The 13,789-nt window shown below is 40.1% G+C and overlaps 1 protein-coding gene and 1 pseudogene across 2 annotated transcripts in view; one reads left to right on the plus strand and one right to left on the minus strand.

Annotated features, from left to right (window-relative positions):
* Znf385b (zinc finger protein 385B) overlaps positions 1–13,789 on the minus strand; it is a 396,470-nt gene that overhangs the window by 352,578 nt on the left and 30,103 nt on the right. The window lies entirely within an intron of this gene.
* LOC121829235 (small nucleolar RNA SNORA40) lies at positions 11,506–11,587 on the plus strand (annotated as a pseudogene).

A 13,789-nucleotide genomic window follows, 5' to 3' on the forward strand; every position in this document is an offset into this window, starting at 1 on the left:
ATTCAGCAAAACTCTGATTATTAGAAGCAGCACTTAACATAGGCCACTGTGTCAAGACAATTTAGCGAAGTCCTTGCGTGCACAGAAGGTAACCTGTCTGGGCCGGAAAGACCACTGCACTCGAATATCATCTCTACACAGCAACTCTAAGGAAAGGCCTTCTCTCGCCTTCTGATTTGAATCTGCAACTCCAGTTACCATGCAGATACCATAGGCATAAAGAGTGGAAACACCAGGAATCTAGATATCACTCCCTACATGAGAGGATGAAGATCCCAGATCAGTAAACCTTAATATCATTATTGCACATCTTTTCTGGTCTTAAGGATTATTCTTTTGTGTATAAAAACGAACACATAAAAACAGGACTCTTGGCTTATAAAAATAAGCCATCAATTACTTAGAGAGTACCATACCAGTCCTGGGCTCTTTGCAAAATTTTCTGAAAATACAGTTTTGAGGTTACGAAACTTCCTTTTAATTATATAACTTTGGATGTTTTAAGGGAGTGGGGGGCGGGGGAGCCGATTTCAGCCCAAGTTTGGAAAATGTTCTCCTTAGATGGGTCTATCATTTGGAGGAGGGAAGTAGTATAATATCCAGGCACTCGGGTGCCTAGAGAATCAAAAGGTAACTTTGTGCTGGAAAACACAGCTACAGAACGCTGCGGCTGACTAACCTCAACGTCGTTAAGTGAGAGGAGAATGAGACGAGCCTTTCTGCTGCGTTTGCATCAATCCAATTCCATCACCACAGAGTACAGCATCAAACCATGGTGCTTTATGACAAATCCACACAGCAAAGCTCACAAACAGGTAAACCTTAATTACAGATAATGATAAGGATGCTGGCTGTGGTTAGCCAAGCTTAATTTCCTATCTGTCTTTGCCGGGTCAGCCAGAGCCACCAGACTAAGCTCATTTTTGACTCCTCAGCTTTTTGTCAAAATTGGGTTCACCAAATCAGTAAGCCTCTTACCACCCCATCCCATCTGTTCCCATTGTTTCTTCCTGCACCGAGATATACTTACTGAATAGATCTTCTCTTTCTTTTTCTACTTCTCCTTTTTGTATATCTTACTCTTCCTCCTGTCTCCTTCACCCAATACTCAGACCTTAACCCTTGCTACCAGTCACTGAAGAGCATACTATTTTCTTCTTCATAACAAAAATCACTGTATTCTAACCAAGTCATTAGTAAAACTGTCATCCAGCTAGTTTGATGAAGCTACTCCAGCGCTGCTCCATTCGTAAACTCTGTGCGTGTCAGCGAACGTCTATTCAGTTAGTTCCAAAGCAGAGGGGCTTCCCACAGGGATTTACAATCATTTGCACTTTTCTGTACTTTCCTACCACAGGGGAAAGGGATCTTTAAGTAAAGGCTTTCAAATATTTGTAAATCAAGTGATGTTCAATTATTTGCAAATATTGTATTACCTGAAGGGTCTTTGGTTGCAAACTAACTAAAACACCAACTCAAAGGTTCAGACAATAAAGGAAATGTGTTGCTTCAGGTAACCGGAGATGTCGTGGCTGTTTGGCTACCTTCGGCGTCTCCACAGTGCCACTATGGCTGCCTACACACCAGCCTTCTGAGCTTAGGTGTTGCATCCACACGGAGGCTTTTAGAAAACCTTTGCGGGAGTCTAAGTACCTCGAGGTGACAGCTTCCGTTGCTATTCGTGGGAGAACTGCTTCCTACCCCGGTAACTAACAGGATGGAGCATGGGATGACTGTCAGCGATGCAGGGGCCCATTAGCAGGTGAAGAAGTCTATGTTACTCGGCTTGCATGGTTAGAAAATGGGGAGTAATTATTTGGAAAAGAAGGATTTGGACAGTTAACCAAATATGCTAGCTATAAAACTCTATCTTTGGCATTTATCAAGTCGGTGCTTCTGTTTTCCAGTCTTTATATAATATGCCACGCAGAACGTCACAGCATTCTCCCTGAACAGATTCAATATGAATGAAGGCATCAGTAAAACGCAAGCACTGGGAATGAACACCGATTGAATCCTTGCTAGGGTAGCAATACATTCAGGGATTTCCAGATAAGAAGAAAATCAAATTTGTGATTCAGGTATAAACACAGTGGGTATTTGAAAGCTCAATGTGACCACAACACAAACCTGTCCTTCCATTGTTATTTGGGTTTTGCTTTTTCATTTTAATATGCCTTACATTTTAAATCACACATCAAAACAACTTTTGGTTCTCTAACATTTTAACCAGGCCTCATAATTATGCTATGGAATTTTTAAGCAGATAAATATATGACAATTAAGTAAGGCAACCATGTGTACTCTACTTGCCTGCCAGGAGGCTCCTGGCTTGTGACTTTTGGTCCCTAGGGTATCATAAGAATGCTCACCAGCTCTCAAGCCAGCCCTGCTTCAGGCAATACAGTACATGGCCAATCTACTTTTAGATAAAACACACACACACACACACACACACACACACACACACACACACACACACACACAAACAAAAACTCACAAAGGTGTTCAAGGTATCTCTATTATATTCCAGAAGAGTCTGAGCTATGAAAGCTCAGGTCCAAAGAAATTAACTAGATGTTCCTCTTTTATGAAGTAAAGAAAATAGAGTTTCATCTTTCATTTGGAAGGCACGTAGCATCTTGTCCAAAGTCTCAAAGAAAACTCATGTTAAGCCACAGATGTTGTGCTTTAGGGATTTAGATTAAAACTCATCATTATCTTTTTCCTTAATGCTCTTCCATGGACCAATCAGTGACCAGGAGGTATTTGCAGTCGCTGGACACTCAATGGACTCGAATGGCCTTGTATTGTAATACGATCAGATTATGTCTAGCACAAATGCTGCCTGTCCTCTGCAGGGCAGACAAATCCTAATCCCCCCGCTTACAGAAACAGTGCCATCCTGGTCCCCAGAAGCTATCTACTCACTCTTTCCTGTTGTTTTTAAATGACAGAAAAACAAACCGTAAATTTATCCTGCCTAAACACAGACTAAGAATAAACATTTGACCATTTTGGCCTGTGGTTAAAAGTACTTCATGACGGTGTGAAGCATGTTACTGTTCATCAAAACCTTTTCCTTCTAAAGAACAAAGAGCGACGGAGTAAGCTGCTCTGACAGTATAGAGATGAGTTGCAAAAAACACTTCATCTTTTTTTCTCTTCTAAAGTACCTGAGTTTTTATCTCAAAGCTCAGATCAGTTAACTGTTCTCTACTCAATCAATCAAGTAGGAATAATGTTTTAAAGGAGGTGACTCCCTGAAGATGACTCATCAGACCCTTCTGGAATGGAAATTCCTGGCTCCTTATACAGATACCCTGTCAAAGCCTGCTTCCCCCAGATCCAATTAATTCTCAAGTAAGTAGGAGGGTAAAGTTACTGACAGTGTCCCCTGCCCTCCTGAGCCTCTGGCTTTCACCACCCACCACTTCAGGATATCCCTCCCTCGCCTTCCTCCCAACATCCTGGAATTCAGTCAGTGTCCTGATGCCAACCCCCACAGCTCTGCAGGTTTTATTGCCACTGTTTGGGGACCCTTCTCAAACTCACCTGTGTCCATCCCATGATCAGGAAATGAGTGTCTAAAACTGACAGGAATTGACCATAACAAAATTGAAGTGGGAAAACTAGCTGCCCCACTCACACATAACAGTTTGGGCTTAGGAAGAGCTGAATACAGTTCAGCCTTGCGGAAAAACGATGAGGTTTTCCTCAAGTACTCAGAAGGGAAGAGGTATTTCTAACAAAGACAGACAGTGCTGTTTCTATAAAGCCACAAATGAAACAATAACAAAGCAAAACAGAGCTCTGATGGGGTCAAGGGTCAGGGGTAAAGGTTGAGAGCAGACTAGTTAACAGCAAGATAAACCATTGCAGCTCGAACTAGATGACTGACTTCAGTCCTTCTAGAATACACAGACACCAATTACTCAAGGCCCATCCATCTCTATGAGACAAGACATTCTAGTGACTGCCAAGCTGAGAAGCAAAGCCATTCCCAAGAGGTGCCTCAGAGCAGGCGATGATGCTCTCATCGAAAGCCGGATGCAGGGGCACACGGAAGCTACACCTAACGAAATCTGGAAGTTTTTGTTTCCTTTTATTCTGTGTAAACTCCTGCTTTGTAAATTATCCATAATAATAAAGAAAAACCCTTTAACTTGCCTGAATTTATCTCCCTGCCTCACACCTACCCACAAAAATACACTCTAAAAATAAACACTGCCTTTGCATCTATAAATAATGCAATAAGAAAGATAAATGTGAAGCTCACATTTTACAAGACAGACATCAAAGACAATTTTGGTTGAGTTCTAGTATGCCTTAATTCGAAACTTCAAATAGTCCACCCATTCAGTAACCTAATTTTCTACCATGTTCTAAGTACTACAGCACAAAAACAAACTGAAAACTCACCGTACACTTAGTGATCTTCAAAGTTAATAAAGAGACATTTAATTATCTAAGGAGATAAAATGTGATAGTATATTGTAAGAGGCAAGATCTTCAAGCTGCCTTCAATTATCCAACAGCTCACATATGCCAGATATTGTGCTATAAATTAGGAGGAATATAGTATTTAAAAAATATATAAATATGGTACCAGTATGAGAGAAAAGGAAGGCATAAATGACAGCCAGAGAAAAGAGTTCCAGGTAGTAGAAAACCAGTGTTCTCGGAGAGCCAAGTGTCTGACTATTCTGGACAAAATTTATGTAACACAGGGCTGAAGTATGAGAGGCAGACTCAAGGAAAGTCCAGTGGTCCTTATATGCTGCCTCAAGGCATCAGTGCTCCGTCCTGAAAGCAACGGGAAGTAGCTAGAGATCATCCTTTCCTAACTTAAACATTCACTCTCTCCTTTCATGGAAGCACATATACCACTGTTAAGAGAATGAACGTGCATCCCCAGTGATGAGAGGTTAGTACTGAATACATAGACAAATGTAAACAACAACTTATTTGAAGTATTATCAAATGCAAAATGTAAAGAATAATTCCAAGTATTATTTAAAAACTATTATTTCAAAAACTAGTATCAGGTTCACACATACCTTCTAACTCAACTGCCCCACATCTCCTTGTCCTGAGTAACTGCTGCAGACACAGTGACGCCTTCTTTACAGAGTCCACAAGCATTTTCTTTCTCGAAGTGCAACACACACACACACACACACACACACACACACACACACACACACACCAGTAAAGAGTCAGCAAAGTGCCACAAAATGAACATACCCCACGTAGCTTTTATTAAGATTATCTGGCACATTATGAAAATTCCATAAGCCTCTTCATGGCCCTTTAGAATCACGACCATCCTCAAGGGTAACCACAATCCTCACCTCTAACATCATGGATGAGCATTGTTTATGTTTAAACTGCCTCCAGCTAGAAGCATGCAGTATTTATTCATTTGTGTGCTTTATTCATGTTGCTATACATAGCTGTGAATATTCCTTCATGTTTCTTTAGAGTATTCTATCATATATCATACTTTATTTTTTAATCACCTATAAATTATTGCAAAAAATTATAAAGTATTTATAAAATTATAAAATATTTTCCGGGTGAAATTTTTATGAATGATGAAAAAGAAATTGCTGAGTCTTCCTAATTTATTCTTTTGGAAGGCCAATAACATACTTCCTAACAGAGGTCAGATGTAAGATGAGGCTGTATAGAAAGCCACAATCACAGGAGATTAAAAAAAAATCTCACAAAATTCACATGCTCATCACTAACTTGGTTAATAATTTCTCCACTATGAGCACAACACATTTTACACATAATTAAGAGATAATGGCCTTCATTTGGGAAAACCCTTATTGATATGACTTGACTTCTGGATTCCAACTTAAGTTAAAAACAAATTAAGCCTTTATTCAACTTTATCTTTCAGATAATTTGGTTCAATGCAAAGCAAACTAGCGTACCATGAGTTATTACATTTCTGCCAAAGGAAGCTATATCATGAAGGAAGAATTTGGAGGAAAGAAAAAAACAACAAATGTGCTTTTCACTTTCATAAAATTTGAGAGTATGAGGAATAAAAATCATTTCAAGGGGCACTTCCAGCCCTTGCCTGTAGACACCCCTATATAACCAAAGCACCAGAAACTGGCGGCTCAAGATATTTCACAAAACTTGTATGATTTGAAATATATGGGTTTTATGGGCTGCCTGGGCTCTGTGCCTAGAAATATTTCCAGAGATCATCTCACGTTTTAATTCCTAGGATCAATAATGTCAGCAGATGTTAAGGTTTGTTAGCCAAGAACCATGGTTTAAAAAGAAAGAAGGGAGCCGATGGGGAGAGGGAGGAAGAAAAAAAGAAAGAAAAGGAAAGGACCAAGCTTTGCATTTCCACACTCTTTCAAGCCAGCTGCCCGAAAGCTGGCAGACAGGAAGAAGCCACAGAAGAGCAGTCGTTTGAACAGTATCCATGTGAACATTTTGCTGGATATCTCGGTTCTGGTCAAGAAATAAAAACAATTCTAAATAGCACATGCCATCCCATAGTCCTTCCCAATCATTCATAAAACGCCACATGTGAGGAGGCCGCACTAACAAAGAATCCCATGAACTCATAGCATGTCTCCACAGATCGAGGCTTTGTTTACTGAAAAGTTCAAGCATTCTCCTAAGCCTTCGGTGGTTAAAGTTTCTGGGGATGATAATATATTCAACAGTGCAAAAATTAGGTAAACTAACAAAAGTATAATAAGCATCGTTTATACAGTTATCTTAGACTTTTCACAAAATACTAATTCAAAATTCATTGGAGACGTGGATGTAAAACACCAAACTATAAAGTTTCTAAGAGATAACAGATGGAAAAGGCTAGATGACCTTGGATTTGGATTTCACACACAACATCACAAACATGGCCCATGAGAAAGAAAACAGATAGGGAGGAACTTTACTCAAATTAAACTTTCTGTTGAGAAAGCACAACCTTAAGAGAATAAAAGGATGGTCCACGGACTAGGGGAAATACGTGCAAGACACTGGTCTGATAATGAACTCAGATCCAAAATATACAAAGAACTGCTACATCTCAATAATTAGAAAAAGAGAGAAAGATACATGAATAGATGCATCATCAAAGAAGACATGCAGATGGCAACCAGGGGGGATTGTGCTAAATATCATGCTGTTCAAAAGAGGCAACCTAGGGCCTGAAGAGATGGCTCAATGCTTAAGAGAACTTGCTGCTCTTGCAGAGGATCTGGGTTCAGTTCCCAGCACCTACAGGGCAGCTCACAACCATCTGTATTTGCAGTTCTAGGGGATCCAACACCTTCCTGTGACCACTTTGGGTACCAGGCACACATGTGATATACAGACAGACAGACAGACAAAGCATTCATACATATAAAATAAGTACACCTAAAAGAAAAGAGAGAGAGATGAAAACCAATACAACAAAGAGCTGCCACTACATATTGACTAGACCACATAAAATCTGTCTGCAGAGTGTAAACACTGACACCACCCTGGCAGTAACACTGTGGAGTAAAGGGAGCTCTCACTGATGGAGAGTATAAATACGCCACTCTGGAGAACGGAAGGCTGTTTCTTACACACCCAGACATGTTCTTGCCGTGGAATCCAGCAACCATGTTACTGGGTATTTACCTAAATGACTAATGTCCACACAAGTTCTAAATGAAAATAATTATAGAAGCTTCATAATTTTTTTTAATTTGGTTGCAAGCAAGTTATTCTTCAGCCCTGCTGATCAACTGGAAGCAGATGATAGCCAGATGACACACTGTTACCTTCAAGTTGTCCTCAGTGAGTGACAAAGTGTGATGAAGCCAGACAATGAACTTTTACCCAACGACAAAAAGAAGTGAACTGTTCAGCCACAAAAAAAAAAAAAAAAAAAAAAAAAAAAAAAAAGACATCAAAAACCCTTAAGCCTTATTACTAGGTGAAAGCATCCTGTTTGAATAGACACATACTGGAGGGTTCCAGCTATATGTTCCAGGAAAAGGCAGAACTATGGATACATAAACTATGAACTGTGCAGAATTAATAAGACATTTTAAGATTCATGTTAGCCGGGAGGTGGTGGTGCACGCCTTTAATCCCAGCACTTGGGAGGCAGAGGCAGGCGGATCTCTGTGAGTTCGAGGCCAGCCTGGGCTACCAAGTGAGTTCCAGGAAAAGCACAAAGCTACACAGAGAAACCCTGTCTCGAAAAAAACCAAAAAAAAAAAAGATTCGTGTTACAGGTCACTAGTTTCCAATCTTGGGAAGAAGAAAGTGAACAGAGTGAATGCTGATATTACGTACACCCACACATGTGAGCCACGGACTTCAGCTGACGTCATACATGAGCATTTCATAAGCCGCTATAACACAGGTATCACCCCCATTCTAAGACATCTCCAACAGGAGAAACTGAGGGGCAGGGAGGATGGTACATAAAGAAACAGAACCTTTCCCAGTTCGTACAGTAACTAACTAGCAGCAGGCTGACCAACCCCACTGTGCTCTTTACAATGCTACTGCCCCAGTTCACAAAGTGAAGAGCTACTATATCTGCATGAACATCTCCCAGGGATTCTAAAATTTACTAGTCTGAGTCATTGCAAATAATGCAGAAAAATGGGCTTATTGATTAAATTACCCTCTTATCTATGGTGCCGTCTGTACAGACTCAGATCCCTTGCATGAAATGAAGGCATGCTCTCTTGTTTTGCAGAAGTATGCTTCCGTGCAAGCAGATAACCATGTTCTTACAGCCTGGGCTGCTCAAATTCTCTTTCAGAGAGAGGGGGAGGGGGAGAAGGGGGAAGAGGAAGAAGAGGAGGGAAATCCAGTAGAAGCAAACATGTGGGCAAAGAGCCCATCACGAGATCAGGAGGCCAAAAAGTAGAGAAGCCAAAGTTATGGAGCAAAGCTCCATCACTCCTGTGACAAGCATGTCGCTCTCCTAAGTTCTCAATGGATTGGCTCATGAAGAGGCTAACAAAGCAAAACCTTCAGATGCTTGCTAGTTCTCTGATTCATGCATTTGGATCCTGGAGGATTATTAATTCGTATGACAGAAAAATAGTTTGGGCATAAGGCATGAATAAATTATGCTAGGGTGTGGAGTTTCATCTTGATGTAGGCAAGACTGCCTGCGTGCACCATCCAAATGTCAGCATGAGTTTCCTCCAGACAAACAGCAGACCAATCAGAACAAACCATCTTTGGAAGGTGAGCTCCACTCAGCATCCTGGGTGATTCTGGGTAATGAGGCCCAAGGTGAAAAATGAACTCTGAGTTTTTGCTCAGTTTACGAAGGAGTCTTCTGTCATCTATGTACCCACTCTTCTGCCTAGTCCTTTGTACCCCCTCTGCACTGGGCACCCAACCAGCATGTTCCCTGAAGTTCTCTATATGCTATAAAATTTGCATCATGCTCTTTAAATGTAGTCTTGATGTGGCTCTTCCAGGATTTAGAAAGAAGGCAATTAAATTAAAATGACTCAGACCGTGCTATATGTCAGTGGAGTTTCACCCTCCCAGGGTCAGTGCCCGCATGCAAAAGTAAATCATTACTACGTATGGAATCTGGACAAGAGGAAATTGTAAATAGAAATTTAAAAACCAAGTTAGATTTTAGGAAAAGAAAAGCAATTGTACTGAGCATTCATGCTTCTATTAACAAACCCACCTTGGCCTACCAAACTAGAAAAGTAAGCCTAAGAACAAACAACCCATCACCTCATCTCTAAGAGCTTACTAGTCCACACCCTGACCACACCACAATGCGCCACAGCCAACACGGTTCTTTAGGCTAACAACTTCAATTACCACTGCAAATGTCTATGGCATAATAATCACCACAATCCACACCAATAATAAGAGCATACAAGAATTAAAGTGAGACACACTTATAGAGAAAATATTCAAGGCCTAATCAAATGCACAGTATGTGATTAATTTTTGTTGCATGAATAAACAAACCATCCTGTGAGTCAAAATAGTTTTACTGATATTACTTTCATGAAGAAACATTTTATTCTCCTGAAATTACTCTGTATGGAGTAAAGATAAGCATATCACATAAAAGATTTTAAAAGTTATTTTAGACTTTCCTAATATGTTTACAACCTATTATTTCTTTTGGCATGCCACGCTGAACACTGATAGTCTTCATATAGAAAGAAAATATTCAGAGAAAATTTAGACCCACACATGGTATAGTCAAGCAATCAGATACTTTGTGCAATTTTAATTTACTCAGACACAGCTGAGTATTAACATATTTTTTAGCTCTAAATCTTTTGTTTCCCCAGTGTGCCCATATTTTGACTATTTCAGAATATACCAAAAAAAAAAAACATATAAACAAGGCTCTCACTTGATTTTTCTTGGAAGCAATTTCAGATCTCACAAATTAAGGCACAGTACACATGAGAAACACACACAAAAAAAACTGAACAAACAAACAAACAAAAAGATATAATATTCTGCTGAAGTTAGTATAAAAGATTAACAATCAAGCAATAACTACTTCTTGCATATCCTTTAAGAGTTGTGTAAACATGCCATTACCCATTATGCCATTTGATAAAACTGCATCATTCATTGATGTTAATATACACACGGTTGTCTCATTACAGTTTAAAGATAAAAATGACGTGCATTTTTAAAATTTAGCAGTACTCAATATACTTTTAACTTATTTACTTTGATTTTTCTGAGACAGAATCTTGCTATGTACATGTATTCATTACTTTTCTGTTGTGTGATAAAGCACCGTGGCCAGGATAACTTAAAGGAGAAAGAGTTTGTTTGGGCTTATGGTTCCAGTGGGTTAGAGTCCACGGTGGCAGAACAGAGGTGTGGTGGAAAGAGAAGGAAGCTGAGGGCTCACATCTTGCAAGTGCAGTACAGAGGCAGCAAACTGGAAATGGCCTTCAGCTTTGAAAACTCAAAGCCTATCCCACCTCCAGTGACATACTTCCTCCAGTAAGGCCACACATCCTAAACCTACCCAAGCTGCACCACCAGCTGGGGACCAAGTAATCAAGTTCAAGATTACTGGGGTGGGGGGCATCTCATTCAAACTACCACATTATACCAAGCTTGCCTGAGATTTGCTATGTAGCCCAAGCTGCCTACAACTCATGACAAATCTCCTGCCTCAGCCTCTTGAGTCCTGGGATTTCCGGAATGTACCGCTATATCCTCGACTAATTATATCCTTTCCTATCACTTTTACTTTTGAACTCTGTTGGTTTTACAAACTGTTTAAGTTATATTTAGGACTGGGGAGATGGCTCATTCAGTCAAGTGTCAGCACGGCAAGCATGAGGATCCTAGGTCTGATCCCCAGAGGTGGTCTGAAAGATTCCACGCAGAGCAAGAAGGATTGGTAATCCCAGAACGAGGCTGAGACAAGAATGTTACTAGGGTTTGCTGGACACCCAGCCCACCCTACTTAGTGATCTTCAGCTTAACAAGAGATTATGTATAAGAAAACAAGATGGCAGGTGCAACAATAAATCCTCTTTTGCAACCCAGAACTCATTGTTCAGTATGAGTTTTGATATATACAAGAAGGAATACAGGAAGAAAAAAAAAGAAAACAAGATGGATGGTACCTAAGGGATGAAACTCAAGGTTGTCTACTGGCCTACACACACACACACACACACACACACACACACACACACACACACACACACACTTAAATAAGAAAAATAAAAGAAATTAAAATTTAATTCAAATAGAAACAAATCTAATTATATACCAAATATCATAATTATGTTACAGAAAGAGCAGGTAATTCTGAACATAATATATAACTTCACATTCTCAATGAAATAAATTATGAGGACAAAGACACAAGCAAAGAGATCTTGAATTCCCTGAGTTTGTTGTTGGTACCGGTACTGATGCAGCGAATCTAAAATTGTGGAGATGGGTTACTGTAGCCATGATGAGTAAATATTAATATGTTCACATTAGAATCAGGGTTCTCTGTAGGAGACAAGAGACACATAAAGAATGCAGGATAGAGAGAAACAATGCTAGAATCTCCAAATACAATGAGAAGTGTCATGAAGAACTCATAGTTCATGATCCTACATGTGTTAGGGGGTGCCTGTGTGTCTATCTCCCATCTGTCTACTGAGCAGTTCTAAAACTAACAATACATTTAGTCTTGAAACAATGACATAATAAGAAAAATCACATCTAGTTTCCAGATACTCATTTTCTAATACCCTTTGCACTAAAACAAGATTTTTTTGGGGGGTGGGGGGGGGATCACTGATTGCTGGTTTGGGGCTGAGAAGGTCCAGGGAGCCTGAACTCCTTCTCTACCAGGGTTGAGAGAAGGAAACGCTCAACTACTGTTAGAAACCCAACTTCAAGGGATTCTCATTGCCATACAATTCAAACATCAGAATTTAAAATGACAGGAGTTAATAATCACATAATGGATTTATTTTTTTAATGTGAATGAATACTGATATTTTTAAAGCAGGAATAGGGAGAGGCATCTTCCCTACTCAAATTTAATTCAATTATTAAGTATATATGGAACAAGAAAAATAGCAAGTCACCATTTTACAAAATCACCACTCTAATAACTGATCCTGAAGAGACAAATGCACGTGGATGCTAAACATCAGTAGGTGAAAGGCCACCAGGAAACAGGATATGCAGTCTCATGGTAACTCTACAGATTATTTATTGATTGCAAAGGGAAAAGGATACTCTTCCAATGGAGAAATGTGGCAAATGTGCCTTTACCAAGAGATGCAGCTTTAAAAGAACATTAGACAAGATAACTTCATGAGCCACTTGATAATATCAAAAACACATCATCTGTGAGGCAGTCTTGTTAAATGTACTTAAAGTGAAATCTACTCATGATACAAACACCAGGGGTGAACAAAGGCAAGGATACTTTTCAGAACAGTGGAGTTCACTTGTTCCATTCTCTTCAAAATGTTCCACCTCGTAATGAACAAAGGGGGCCTTGGCTTACTCCAATTAGAGAAGACCACAAATAAAGGACAATGATTATAGCCATTTGGAAAATTAAGAATTAGTCTGAATAACAGATGAAAGCTTTTTTATTGTTAAAAGGTCCTGCCCATGATCAGTTACACGCTGAGGTATTTAAGGGCAGAGTGTCACGTCTACCACCGACTTTGTGGTTATAGCAACACAAAACAAAAATTAGATGTGTGTCTAGAGAGAACAGTGATAAAGCAGAAACGGCAACCTTCAATCACCCAGTGAACCCACATGACGAAATGTACACAACTTTCCCATCTATTCATAGGTTTTCAAACTCCGTATCAGGGCAGGAAGAAGGTGAGGACTTGAGGCTACAGGATACCCTTATCAGCTTTCGGTGTCAGAACTCTATGTTCTGAATTACTTGAGTTGTTCCTAGACCTAATGGACAAGGCAGAAGCCGAGTTCCTGAACCACAGCTCCGGGGTGGTGCTAAGAACCTTGCAAAGGTCTTAACCACTGTGACAGCTGCTGGCACTCCTTCCCCGTGGCCTCCCGTGCTCTGCACTCTCTGCCCCCTCTCTGTTCTTAGAGATGGCCTCTCATCCTTCCTGTTTCTATTCCCGGGGACTGGCAAGGCTTCTTCTGCCTTGGAAATTCTGCCCATACAACAAGGATGGGCTTTGAGGGCACGATGGGAAGAGAAATAAGCTGGTCACAAGAGGACCAATACTGCATGGCTCCTCTCACACGTGGGTATCTCATGTGCGAGGGGAAGCCAGAAAACTAGAAAAATCGC

Source organism: Peromyscus maniculatus, chromosome 4, assembly GCF_049852395.1.
Source record: "Peromyscus maniculatus bairdii isolate BWxNUB_F1_BW_parent chromosome 4, HU_Pman_BW_mat_3.1, whole genome shotgun sequence".
Lineage (NCBI taxonomy): Eukaryota > Metazoa > Chordata > Mammalia > Rodentia > Cricetidae > Peromyscus > Peromyscus maniculatus.